General features: G+C 37.7%; 1 long non-coding RNA gene across 6 annotated transcripts in view; it reads right to left on the bottom strand.

The window, feature by feature from the left end:
* Positions 1 to 13,901, bottom strand: part of LOC136846445 (uncharacterized) — a 798,351-nt gene that overhangs the window by 39,443 nt on the left and 745,007 nt on the right. For 2 of the 6 annotated variants that reach the window (XR_010855395.1, XR_010855390.1), the window contains exon 1: positions 1,344 to 1,415. The exons of 3 other annotated variants lie outside the window; for them this stretch is intronic. This is a non-coding gene — a long non-coding RNA (uncharacterized lncRNA). Of the gene's footprint in view, positions 1 to 1,343; positions 1,416 to 2,830; positions 2,915 to 13,901 lie in introns of those variants that run through there. One more of the 6 variants, XR_010855391.1, reaches the window with a different exon arrangement.

Consider the following 13,901-nt stretch of genomic DNA (forward strand, 5'->3'; position numbering starts at 1 on the left):
CACACACCTGACACTAATACCTCCCCAAGGTGTTCACCCCAACCCTTGTTTGATGTGTCCAAGAACAGAATCATCTTGGGGGAGGGCAGGGGGTGCCAAGGGCCACTCTGATCATGAGGACTTTCAGCGTCACTAATGGAGTATTACAATCTGATGGCACTGAAGAGACCTCTTCTCTCTTCTTCTTCCTGGTAAACTTCACCCACTGTTTAAACAGCCCGACATGGTACTTAGAACATGGGCTGGTCTAATTTCAATCAAGCCTCCTGCATGAGGCATGGAGGGCATGAGGGTCTTGAAAGAGGAGAGGAACCTATAACAAGGCTTGTCCTTCCCTGGGGAATGCCTGAAAACCTGAGGTTTCCTTTCCAAGGTGGATGACTTAAGTGATTGAGGGGTTTGAGGCATAATGAAACAAACAACTAAACATTCACGCAATACAGACACCATCCTACTTACGAACATTAAACTTACAAACATTCAGATACAAACAAATGGGATCACAAATTAAAATGGTCTTCAGAGCACTCCCCTTTGCCGCCCATAAGTTCAAATTTTATTTTGTGCACCTACTCTGTACATACAGTACTGTATGTACAGTGTAATGTGTTTTAGGATGAATAAATGTAAAATACTGTATTAATCTTATATCATACTGTACCTAAATAGGCATGAAGAGTACAGTAACCAACTTACAAACAATTCAACATACAAACGGCCGCCCAGAACGTAACCCGATTGTAAGTGGGATGGTGCCTGTAAATTAAGATTCACCCCACATAATATCAGTTCCATTCAAACAGCTTGCATATATTCATGACATTACTTTACAACATTCAATCAAAAGGAGGTAATCCTATTGCTGGAAAATACAGGCCATACAGTCAAGTGTGATTCCACAGACCCAGACACCAAACCCTCTCAACACTGGCTAAGCTGTAGATGGAAGGTCAACTTCCCACTCTTTTACACCCCTGTGGACATGCAGACCATAATCACATTCTGTTATTCAGTATAAGGTTTTCCTATGTTTTAGTGTGTGCTCTCAATGTTTCTGGTGCTCATTTTGGTAGTAAATCAGTAGTTCTAGAGGTACTGCACGCCCCCTTATATCCTGCAGTGTTGGGGGACCACAGTAGGGAAACCAGGATTTTTAGGGGAGGAAAACACAACCAAATGGAATGCAGGGGACTAATCTGCTCTAACCTGACCAAAAGAATTGTAAATTAAAATAAATGAGAGGGTTGCAACCTAACCCAATCCAAGGTCACCTGTTTCTTACCCTGCCCCATTGGATGTCCCCGCCCCCAACCTTTACCTAACCTAGGATGCTGGGTCCCTACCTGGTGAGCAAGGCTGGGGCCCTTGCCATCCTTGACCTCCTAACCTCAAATAACCTAGTGCTTGATGTCACTCTGAAAATATTCAATAAACAATAGACACTCTGAAAACATTTAATAATTAGAATGAGAATTTGCAGAGGTATCATGGGGACATTTAATATATCCCTGTATCCCCATAATTGCATTAGTGTATGTATGGGCAGTTCAGTATCTCTAAAAATACTAATGTGACACAGATATGAACATCAGAATCTTTCAAAACTTGAGCCACAAAATTTTGCATGAAATTTTGCAATAAAGATAAAATAATATATGGAACATAAATTGTACATCTGAACTACAGGAGTCATTACTAAGGACTGAACCTGGCTTTTTCGAGCATGACCTGACATCAGTGTTTGTGAAAATTTGTTATAGGGTTAGTGCCTGGTGTCAGATAACTAATTGTGACACTGAAGGTGACTCATCTGCCACAAAGTACCTGTGACACTTTGTGACATATGATTCACCTGCCACAAAGTGTCAAAGGTACTCACAAATTGCTTGCAAATTATACAAGACATAACTGAAAGATTCCACATAGGCTACCCTCTACCTATTCTTAACTAATATCAAGATAAAATGCTGACTTTAACAATACAGTTTCTATGACCATAATATGTTCCTTAACTTCATTAGCAACATAAAATAAAAATGGTATGAAAATGAATGAAAACAGTAACTCTTGAGTTCATGTAAGAACCCAAAATCCCACAGGTTGGGTTAAGTGGAAAATATTTACAATTAGCCTGAACAAAGTACTTTTGTAACGTTTGAAAGATGAAAACTTTAATCTTAGTATTTTTGTAATTTCTAAAACATTAAAACATCTATTTGAGTGTTATTATAATAATGAACAACTATTTCCACAACTCAACACTTGGAACAGACCTCCATTGAGATGTCAATCTGCTGAGTGACCTCATAAATAGATAAATGGATTTATAACCCCCCAACCCACCTCATTGGTTAGTATACGAACCCCATAAAAAGAACAACCTCATGGCTACAGGGTCTGTGCAGAACTCAACAGACAGGGATTACCCTAATTAACCTCACAGACTGTGATTATGCAATAATGCACTCAGGTCAAAATACAGTAGCCTACAGTACATATATTTTTTGGTAATTCTAGGAGGAGCTCCTCACAGAGACATTGTTTTAATAAAGTGAAAAAAGTTTCCTAAAAATGTAGAGCGTTGATTTCGTCATACTTCATCCGAAACTCACATTTCGTTTAGGACTACGATAAAATAAATAGGCTAAGTTATAACCTCCACAGGAACGACAAGGCAATACAGTAGGTACTTGGCTTATTCCATACGAAGACTTCCATTGAAACAACTAAAGTACTAAACCAGGCCTAAATTTCCATTACCAAAATCAAATCTGAGTCTTCATTAACCCTTAAAGAAAATTAATAACTACAGAAAGAGCTCCTCATGTACGAATTCAGAAGTTCTAAGGCAACCACTAACTCTAGTCTCCAGCCGCGAAGTCCAGTGATGCCAACCACCGTCCTCCAGAGTTCCCTCAATCCCCAGGCAGAAATTCCCCAGAATTCCTCATTTCTTATATTGTTTCCTATTTCAGAGGAAACATTAAAACACACATGAAATTAAACTATAAAAGTACATTCCAGAAAGTTACAAAGCAGCAATACAGGCTCCCTAGGTATTTAATTCAAATAAAAAAATAACATTATTACATTATACATTCACTGTATTGGACCTGCGGGTATGAGAGAAAAATTGCATCAAAATGGACGGTTTCCCTGCAAGGGTGGACCTTAAAAAATAGTTTCTTTTTTTTCTTTTAATAGGGACATTTGAATTTCTACTATAGGTATCGTCTATGGTAACTCGACCACCTGCAATTTATCAAAACGACCAACTTACATATACAAAGCTTGTATATGTAAATTATTTTTTTTTTTATAAATTGCATCGAATACTATCACTCAAAACTTCCAAATTCCCGAAAATTTAGTGACATTTTCCCCATCCAGGGATTCTAGGCCACCGATTCCCTAAATTTGGGGAAAATTTCCCCAGGTTGGCAACACTGCTCTAGTCAAGGCTCACCCAAACGTCTGTTATCAAGGTCCTTCTTTGACCAAAGGAGTCTTGCCCGACTGCTATGAAATTTAAGACTTTACTGTGCTAAACTAAATTCAAAATTACGGCATAAAAATATACGATAACATGACAGGTGTTGAGTAGCTTCTTCTTCTACTGCCTCTGTGGTAGGACAGCAACGCTGTAGGTCTACAACAGACACAAATCAAACCTCGTTTTCAGTTAATTACTCGGCCATTTCCTCCCCAAACGGCCAATGCTTCTTCAATCAGTGAATATACATTCGGTATATCTAAATATGTATATTCACCTCTTCACAAGACCAGGAAAGGAGTGAATGGCCTGCGGGAAGAGAGGCAGTCTATGGCTGCATTGGACATGAAAAGGATAGTTGCCAACATGCCAGTTCATTCAATTTGATATATTTCTGTTCTGCCTAATGCATCAGTTTGTGAGCTCTCTTCTGCGTGCAAACTGTTGGTTTCCATTCAGCGCATTTTCATATTCATTCAAGAGCTACAACATACAATGAGACTTTGTTAGACGACTATAGGCAAGTTGGCAACACCTGCGGAAAAGGTATATTGATTATTAATGATTTTTTAAAAAATAAACAATATAGACAGGGGTGTATTGTAGCCTTTTCTTTGTTTTTATGCAGAGAAGCTCCGAGGTACGCCAAGGTTAGTACAGCCCCCGGGGGATCAACGTCAAAACAAACAAAAGACGGTCGATGTCTCACGTTCTTTCGGTAAAATTTTCAAACTACATTCATTACCTGTACGGCTTCATACACACCCTTTTCTATATTATTCAGTGAAAGAAATGAATAAACATCATCTCCGTGCCAAGTTCTTGCTTAGAATCCCCCATACTCCTCATAACATATTATCTTCGGCCCCTTCGTCAGTTGCAAAGACACCTTCTCCCATTGCACGTAATATATCTTCTGCAAACGATTCTTGTTATGGAATCCTACACCTAAACAATCTGGGTCTAGGATGTGGTCACTTTGTTTGATCATAGGACATGTTTGTGGTGATAAATGAGGACATGTGGTTTCAGTTGCAAAGACACAGAGAGGGTTTTATTTACACTACTGGTTTACGTATCTGAGAGCAGAGCAAGTGCTTCAATATAAATGGTGAACTTTCTAAGTTTACCTTTATATATTTATATATATATATATATATATATATATATATATATATATATATATATATATATATATATATATATATACACACTTAACACTCCCGTTAAACTTCAGTCACCCTCTGATAACTAAATTTCTCCATCTTACTTCTAGAGAGGGATTTGGTAAACAAATCAGCAACGTTTGCCTCTGAAGGAACATACTAAAGTTTAACAATTCCTGCTTCCACTTCTGACCTTATAAAGTGATATCTTATTTCTATGTGCTTTGACCGTTGATGATGTACAGGATTTTCAGCCAAAGCAATAGCACCTTGATTATCAACAAAGTTATACAATCCTTCTTATAACCTGTCATGTCAGAATACAAGTTTCTTAAAAGTTGGTTTCCTGCATTGCTTAAGTGATAGCCATATGTTCAGCCTTACACGTGGATAATGCTACAACCCTTTGCTTTTTGCTCTTCCAAGAAATTAATCCCTTATCATTATTCATAAGAAATCAATCATTCATAAGAAATCCATAACCAGAAATACTGCGTCTATCATCAGAGTTCGCCCAGTCAGAATCACAATAACCAATCAATTTTAAGGGTTCATTTAACATTAAATTTCAAAGTAAAATCAAGTGTTCCCTTTATATACTTTAGAATATGCTTTGCTATGCCTAAATGGGATTTAGCTGGTTCGGACATAAACTGAGACAGTTTTGTTACAACATAGCACAGATCTGGTCTAGTTCCAATCATAGCATAAATCAAACTGCCCACAATTTCTCTATATTCTTTAGGATCTGTTATTTCTGGAGAATTTCTATCATCACAAACCTTACTAACATTTGCATCACATGGTATTGCTTTAGGCTTACAGTTATTCATATTAAATCTTTCAAGTACCTTTACACAATACTTTCTCTGGTTTATCATTATATAATCATCATGAAATAAATATCCCATACCAAGAAACCAGGATAACTTACCCATATCTTCCATTTTAAACTTACTACTCAAGTGAATTTTCATGCTGTTTAACACTTGACTGCTGCTTGCAGCAATGATTATATCATCGACCCAAAACAAAATAAAAACAACAGGATCATCATAAGATTTTATATATAGGCATGGGTCTGAAAGTGACTGTACAAATATTATTAATGAGATATTCATGCAACATTCTGTACCAATTGTTTTAAACCATATAGTGACTTTTTCAGTTTACACACAAGTTTCTCATTTTTACTATTTATTTTTAAAAAACCTTCTGGCTGTTCTAGGAAAATTTCACAATCAATATCTGCATTAAGATATGCAGTTTTGACATCCATCTGATGTACTAACATGTCTTTCTGTACTGCAACCTGCATCAACATCCTTACTGGGTAAAAGTGTTTCATTAAAGTCTAGGGAAAATCTTTTAGCTACATATCTTGCCTTGTATTTCGTGGAGTTATCAAGGCCTGTGTTCTTGGTATAAACCCACCTTCCACCTATCACTGACCTATTTTCTGGCAGTGGTTGCAGTTGATATGCGTCATTTTCTTCTACAGCGTCTATTTCTTCATTCATTGCCATCCTCCATTTGTCAGAATATGGGGACGATATAGCTTCAGTAAATGTGGTTGGGACATCAACTACTTTATAGCAGTGGTGGACAGACCAGCTTGCCGTGTCCACAAGATCTATGTTGTCATTATCCGTCACATAATCATTTAGGTAGCTAGCGGCTCCCTATTTCCCTGACAGAAATCTCCCCTCTTTTTTATCGGCAGGTCTCGACACTCCCTCGGAACAACAATAATACAAAGAGAGGAGAAGTCAAATAACTGCCAATCATCATTATGGCTGCAGGAATGACAGTAGGCTGTACCAAGTATTTAAGTAATAATAAACAAACTGAATAGTTACAGATCCTTCAGAAAGTACACAGAAATAAAATTCTGTATAACTTCTTTGCCCTGTGGGAGCCCTGAAGTACTATCTTCAGAAGACAGAAAAGATCAGAAGACCCTCCGACAAGTTTCGGTGCTCAGTGAAGAACCGTTCATGCCCTCTGTCAAAGAATGTACTTTCTTTCTTTCTTAGAAGTTCGATTACAGAAGTGCATTCTCAAGTTCAAGATGATGTTTTATCTTCCCTTAAGGTCAAAGCTCATGACGTTTGAGTGCTCGCACGCAGCCCAGAGTGCCCTTCTTTTTCAACTCGCTTGGCGACCACTTCGTCAATCTTCCTCACCTGACTGGTTGGCAACAACTTCCAACTGTGGAGCGTTCGGTGCTAGCATTTGGGCGCTCGCCATCAACAGTGGGGCGCTCGACCCCAAAATCTGGGCACTTGGCGCCTACTTCTGGGATCCATTGCTGTCTCTTTGCCTTGTTGTAAGGTTGTTGAGTTTAAGGGAAGCCTGGGGGTACAGTATACCTGGAGTACCCGCCAATTTTTAATGGTTGGGGTGGTGGTTCTTAATTTTGGTTGTAGGTGACAGTGTTGTGTTTATTCTGGTCTATGCCCAGGGTAAGGGCTCTATTTTTTGTCTTTGTCAGCCATTGGTGAACTTCCATGGATGCAAAGTACCCACTGAAGTGAGGCAACTCTTGGCCAATACTGCCACGCCCTCTACAGGTTAAGATGATCGTCGACCAGAGGCGGTACCCACCTGAAGCAGCTCTTTTACCAGATAAGGTACAACAAGCATTGACCAAATGCTAGCAGCCTTTCTAGTTCAAAGTCATTATCTTTATTAATGTTTTGGATTAGAACATACCCATGATTCCCACCTCCTTGCAGTGTGGAATCAGCCATGTAATCGTTGGTAAGTCACTTATATAAAAATGACATTTTTGTGATAAAATAAAGTTTTATATATACTTACCAAGCAATTACATTATCGGATCCCGCCCTCCTCCCCTCAACGGACATTTAGCCATCAAACAAATTGAAGCTCTATGCTGAGTTGTACTTATCGGTCTCAAAATTGGGCGGGACCCTGTCACCTACACTTGCGATGGCAATGCCACCGCGTAAATTTGAATTTCGTTAGACTGCCGTGTGGAAAGCTAGTAGCTGTGTAACTGGCTGGTAAGTATATATAAAACTTGATTTTATCATAAAAATGTCATTATCTTTTTTTTTTTTTAAATGGGTCAATCTAAAGAATGTTGAAGATTTTCCAAGTATCTTTTTCTCTCAATTCTGTAAACACCAGCTTCCTCAACACCTTATGGAGAGAATGTTCCAGAGTCTTGCATTAAGGAAAACAAACGTCTCTGGACCTGAGAAATCGGACGCACCGGGTTCTTGACATATACTACAGAAAAACATGTCATTGACACATGTCAGAAACTTATCTGACATGTCTCAGACATGTTGTATACAAGTCAGCAGCTCACTGTATTGCTATAATCTGGTTGTTTGTTGTTTTTCTAAATCAAACTACATTAATATAAAACTGCTTAGGGAATCTGATAACACATAGTACAGTCATTTAATTCAGTGTTTTTAAATTGTATTGCCATTGTGGAAACACCTTTGAAAGAAAAAAATATTCACATACTTGACCATTATTCAAACTAAGAGCGAAGTGGAGGCTAACGAATGTTGTTTTACTCATGAGTCCATATTTATAAAAATACTTATATTTTAATTTTTAATATTTTTGGCAGTAAATACAATGCTATACATCAATCATCAATGACTACAGATGTTGTTGTGATGCCTATTTTGGGAAATCAATCAATCAATCGTGTTAGGCCAGGGTGTTTAGGATAAAGAAAGTCCCAAGACGTATGGAGTTACAGTAAGCGATTCTGGGAAGCTGGAATGTACACATTAGGTAAAATCCCCAATAATAATAATAATAATAATAATAACAATAATAATAATAATAATAATAATAATAATAATAATAATAATAATAATAATAATAATAATAATAATAATAAAGTTTCTAGACGATTAGGCTATCTGGTCTCTCTCTCTCGTTCCCTCTCCTTCCACAACTTCATTTTTACTTCTTGGAAAAACAGTTCAACGGAAAAAGGAAAAAGGAAGAAAATGACATTTTCATTGACAACGGTGTTCAAGTTCTCTATAATAATAATAATAATAATAATAATAATAATAATAATAATAATAATAATAATAATAATAATAATAAAACATACGAAGGTAACAGACCCTCTTTCAAGCAAGTTTTGTTAAAGAGGATGGGGGCAGCATCAGTGGAATTGATTTTATATAAGGTCTTCTCAATTCTTCTTCTTGTTTTCTTCTCCTCAGGGCTGATATTAGCAAATATCAGCCCTAAGGAGAAGAAAATAAGAAGAAGAATTGAGAAGACCATATATAAAATCAATTCAGCTGATGCTGCCATTCTCTTTAAAAGAATAATAATATTAATTATAATAATCGAGGATGGTTCCCGCTATCTGGATTTTTATACATAGGCGAGCATCTAATGTTTTCATTATAACGTTAATTACTCAGACCAGCTTTCCATAAAACGCACATATTAATAAGAGTCGTGAAAATTCTGCCGAACAAGACTTCCCTTCGCTCAAAATCCCGTGACCCTCCGCAAAATGACCGCGCTTTTTCTCTCCCCAGACAACGTGGGAACCTTTTCCTTTCGATTTGAGAAATCGTCTCAGAAACCTCTTAGATTTTAATTGTATTTTTCTTTTCTCTGTTCGGATAAAAGAGGGAGTTTGCTTTTATTAAATGAAATCCTGTGGAGGTTTTTTATATAACATTATATTTCGCTCTTGTCATATCGTTTGCTTTTGGCGTTACTGGAGGGCAAGTTATTTCGATATTGGTAAGAATTGCTCAGCTTTCTAATATATACTTAGTTGTGATTATATATATATATATATATATATATATATATATATATATATATATATATATATATATATATATATATATATATATATATATATATATAATATATAATATACAAACGTCCTTTAATATCCAATATATATCTATATCGGAAATAATATATTTTCATATATGTTACCAAGGGGAATTTTTAGTTGATAATAAGTCCACCGTATATGGGAGTGTAACCATTACGGACGAGGAATCAGGACTACAGTGACGCACTAACGAATTGCCACAAATTAGGTATAATGAATAACATCTCCCATCAACTCACCCGTCGAACTCACGTTTGGAGACGATATCCACCCACCTCTGCCATGTTGATATATATATATAGTTTGTATACATAGCCATATTATGACTATTTATCACATCACCGTGATTCATATACAATCAGAAAGCTACAAACGTGTATATTAATATATATATATGCCTCGAAATAATATATTTTCATATATGTTATATATAGGGGAATTTTTAGTTGATAATAGGTCCACACTCCTGGGGTTAAACCAGTCACGGACGAGGAATCAAATTACAGTGACCATCAGTCGGCCACAAGAGAGGGATTAAGTGAATAACATCTCCCATCAACTTGCCCTCGAACTCAGGTGTTACAAAAGTTTGGAGACAATATCCACCCACCTCTGCCATGTTGACCTTATAAAGTGATTTGTCATTTCTAGCCATATTATGACCGTTTATCACATCACCGTGATTCATATACAATCAGAAAGCTACAAACGTGATTAATATCCAGTTAGCTCTACTCGGAAATAATATATTTTCATACAAGTTAAAAAGTTGGTTTTTAGTTGATAATAAGTCCATAGTCCGTATATTCAGCCAGCGACGGTGGAGGAATCAGGACTACAAGCGACGCACTTTTGCAGTCAGCCACAAGAGAATTAATAACATCTCCCATCAACTCATAAGAAACTCAGGTGTTTTGCGTTTAAGAACGATATCCAAATACCTCTGCCATGTTGACCGTGTAGTCAGTTTGTCACACCAATCAATATTATGACTATTTATCACATCACCGTGATTCATATACAAAGTGAAAGCTACAAACGTCCTTTAATATCCAATATGCTTTCTATGCTCGGAAATAATATATTTTCATATATGTTAAACTGAGAATTTTTAGTTGATAATAAGTCCACAGTCCTGGTCTAGGTCCAACCAGCGACGGACGAGGAATCAGGACTACAGTGACGACTCTTTAGATCGGCCACAAGAGATTTATCATGAATAACATCTCCCATCAACTCACCATCGTCGAACTCAGGTGTTTTGCGTTTGGATTCATATCCACCCTTTCTGCCATGTTGACCAATGACTTTCTCTGGTTTATCATTATATAGCCATATTATGACTATTTATCACATCACCAAGAAATACAATCAGATAAGCTACAAACGTCCTTTAATATTTAAACTTACTACTCGGAAATAATATATTTTCATATATGTTACCGAAGGGGAATTTTTAGTTGATATTAGGTCCATCGTCCCCAAAACAAAATAAAAAACAACAGGATCGAGGAATCAGATTTTTACATGACGGCTAACGGGTCGGCCACAAGAGAGGTATTATTAATAACATATCCCATCAACTCACCCTGTCGAACTCAGGTGTTTTTTTGGAGACGATATCCACCCACCTCTGCCATGTTGACCACAAGTTTGTCATTTTTTACATATTATGACTGTTTATCACAAAACCGTGATTCATATACAATCAGAGAGCTACAAACGTCCTTTAATATCCAATCGCTTCTACCTCGGAAATAATATATTTTCATATATTTACATCCATTTTTGTTGTAATAAGTCCATGTCTTTCTGTCAACCAGCAACCTGAATCAGGACTACAGTGACGCACTAAAAAGTCGGCCACAAGAGAGGTATAAGTGAATAACATCTCCCATCAACTCACCTGTCGAACTCAGGTGTTTTGCGTTTTGGAGACGATATCCACCCACCTCTGCCATGTTGACTGTGTAAACCCGTTTTGTCCACCTAGCCATATTATGACTATTTATCACATCACCGTGATTCATATACAATCAGAAAGCTACAAACGTCCTTTAATATCCTTCATTCGGAAATAATATATTTTCTATATGTTACCGAAGGGGAATTTTTAGTTGATAATAAGTCCACCGTCCCGTGGAGTCGAACCAGCGACGGACTTTATTCAGGGACAGTGACCACTAACGCAGTCAGCCACAAGAGAGGTATTATCCGTGAATAACATTTCCCATCAACTCACCCTATTTCCGAACTCAGGTGTTTTGCGTTTGGAGACGATATCCACCCACCTCTGCCATGTTGACCAAAGTAGTGAGTTTTGTCGCACGTAGCAATCATCATTATGACTGCATTTATCACAGTAGTGATTCATATACAATCAGAAAGCTACTAACGTCCTTTAATATCCATCGCTTCTACCGCCGGAAATAATATATTTTCATATATGTTAATAAGGGGAATTTTTTAGTTGATAATAAGTTTGCCCGTGGAGTCGAACCAGCGACGTACTAGGATTCAGAAGACTACAGTGAAAAAGATAACGAAGTCAGCCACAAGAGAGGTATAAGTGAATAACATCTCCCATCAACTCACCCGTCGAACTCAGGTGTTTTTTCGTTTGGAGACGATATCCACCCACCTCTGCCATGTTGAGTGCAGTGCATTTGTTGCATGTATGCCATATTATGACTATTTATCACATCACTGTGATTCATATACAATCAGAAAGCACAAACGTCCTTTAATATCAACTCGCTCTACCTCGGAAATAATATATTTTCATATATGTTACCTGAAGGGGAATTTTTTAGTTGATAATAAGTCCACCAACCCGTGGAGGTCGAACCAGCGACGGACGAGGAATCAGGATCTACAGTGACGCGCTAACAAAATCGGGCACAAGAGAGGTATAAGTGAATAACATCTCCCATCAACTCACCTTGTTGAACTCAGGTGTTTTGGCGTTTGAGACGATATCCACCCACCTCTGCCATGTTGACCGTGGTGGTTCGTTTGTCGCACGTAGCCATATTATGACTATTTATCACATCACTGTGATTCATATACAATCAGAAAGCTACAAACGTTCTTTAATATCCATCGGTGAACTACCATGGAAATAATATATTTTCATATATGTTACCAAGGGGAATTTTTGATGATAAGTCCACGCCCCAGGTTAAGAACCAGCGTCGACCGAGGAATCAGGACTACCACGCACTAACGCAGTCTTTTACAAGAGAGGTATAAGTGAATAACATCTCCCATCAACTCACCCGTCGAACTCAGGTGTTTTGCATTTGGAGACGATATCCACCCACCTCTGCCATGTTGACCGTGTGCGTTTGGATTAGAACATACCATATTATGACTATTTATCACATCACTGTGATTCATATACAATCATGAAAGTTACAAACGTCCTTTAATATCCAAATGCTTTTCGGAAATAATATATTTTCATATATGTTACCGAAGGGGAATTTTCTGATGATAAGTCCACCGTCCCTCCTCCCTCAACCAGGACGGACGAGAATCAGGACACAGTGACGCACTAACGCAGTCGGCCACAAGTTGTATAAGTGAATAACATCTCCCATCAACTGGGTCGAACTCAGGTGTTTTGCGTTTTGGAGACGATATCCACCCACCTCTGCCATGTTGAATTTGCGTTTGTAGACTATAGCCATATTATGACTATTTGTCACATCACCGTGATTCATATACAATCTGGAAAGCTACAAACGTCCTTTAATATCATAAAAATGTCATTATCGGAAATAATATTTTTTCAAATATGTTACCTAAGGGAATTTTTAGTTGGTAATAAGTCCACCGTATCTGGGGTCTCAAACCAAACGGACGAGGAATCAGGACTAGTGACGCACTAACGCAGAGTCTTGCCATTAGAGGTAAAGTGAATAACATCTCCCATCAACTCACCCGTCGAACTCAGGTGTTTTTGCGTTTTGGAGACGATATCCACCCACCTCTGCCATGTTGACCATGTCAGAAACTTTTGTCACATGTCTCAGCCATATTATGACTATTTATCACATCACCGTGATTCATATACAATCAGAAAGCTACAAACGTTGTTTTTTTAATATCAATTCGCTCTACCTCGAAATAATATATTTTCATATATGTTACCGAAGGGAATTTTTAGTTGATAATAAGTCCACAGTCATTTGAGTCGAACCAGCGACGGACGAGGATTCAGGACTGCCAGTGACGCACTAACACAGTCAGCCACAAGAAAAATAAGTGAATAACATCTCCCATCAACTCACCCTAAGAACTCAGGTGAGCGTTTTGGAGACGATATCCACCCACCTCTGCCATGTTGAAAATACGTTTTACAGTAGCC

This window comes from Macrobrachium rosenbergii, chromosome 15 (genome assembly GCF_040412425.1).
Source record: "Macrobrachium rosenbergii isolate ZJJX-2024 chromosome 15, ASM4041242v1, whole genome shotgun sequence".
In the NCBI taxonomy this organism is placed as follows: Eukaryota; Metazoa; Arthropoda; class Malacostraca; order Decapoda; family Palaemonidae; genus Macrobrachium; species Macrobrachium rosenbergii.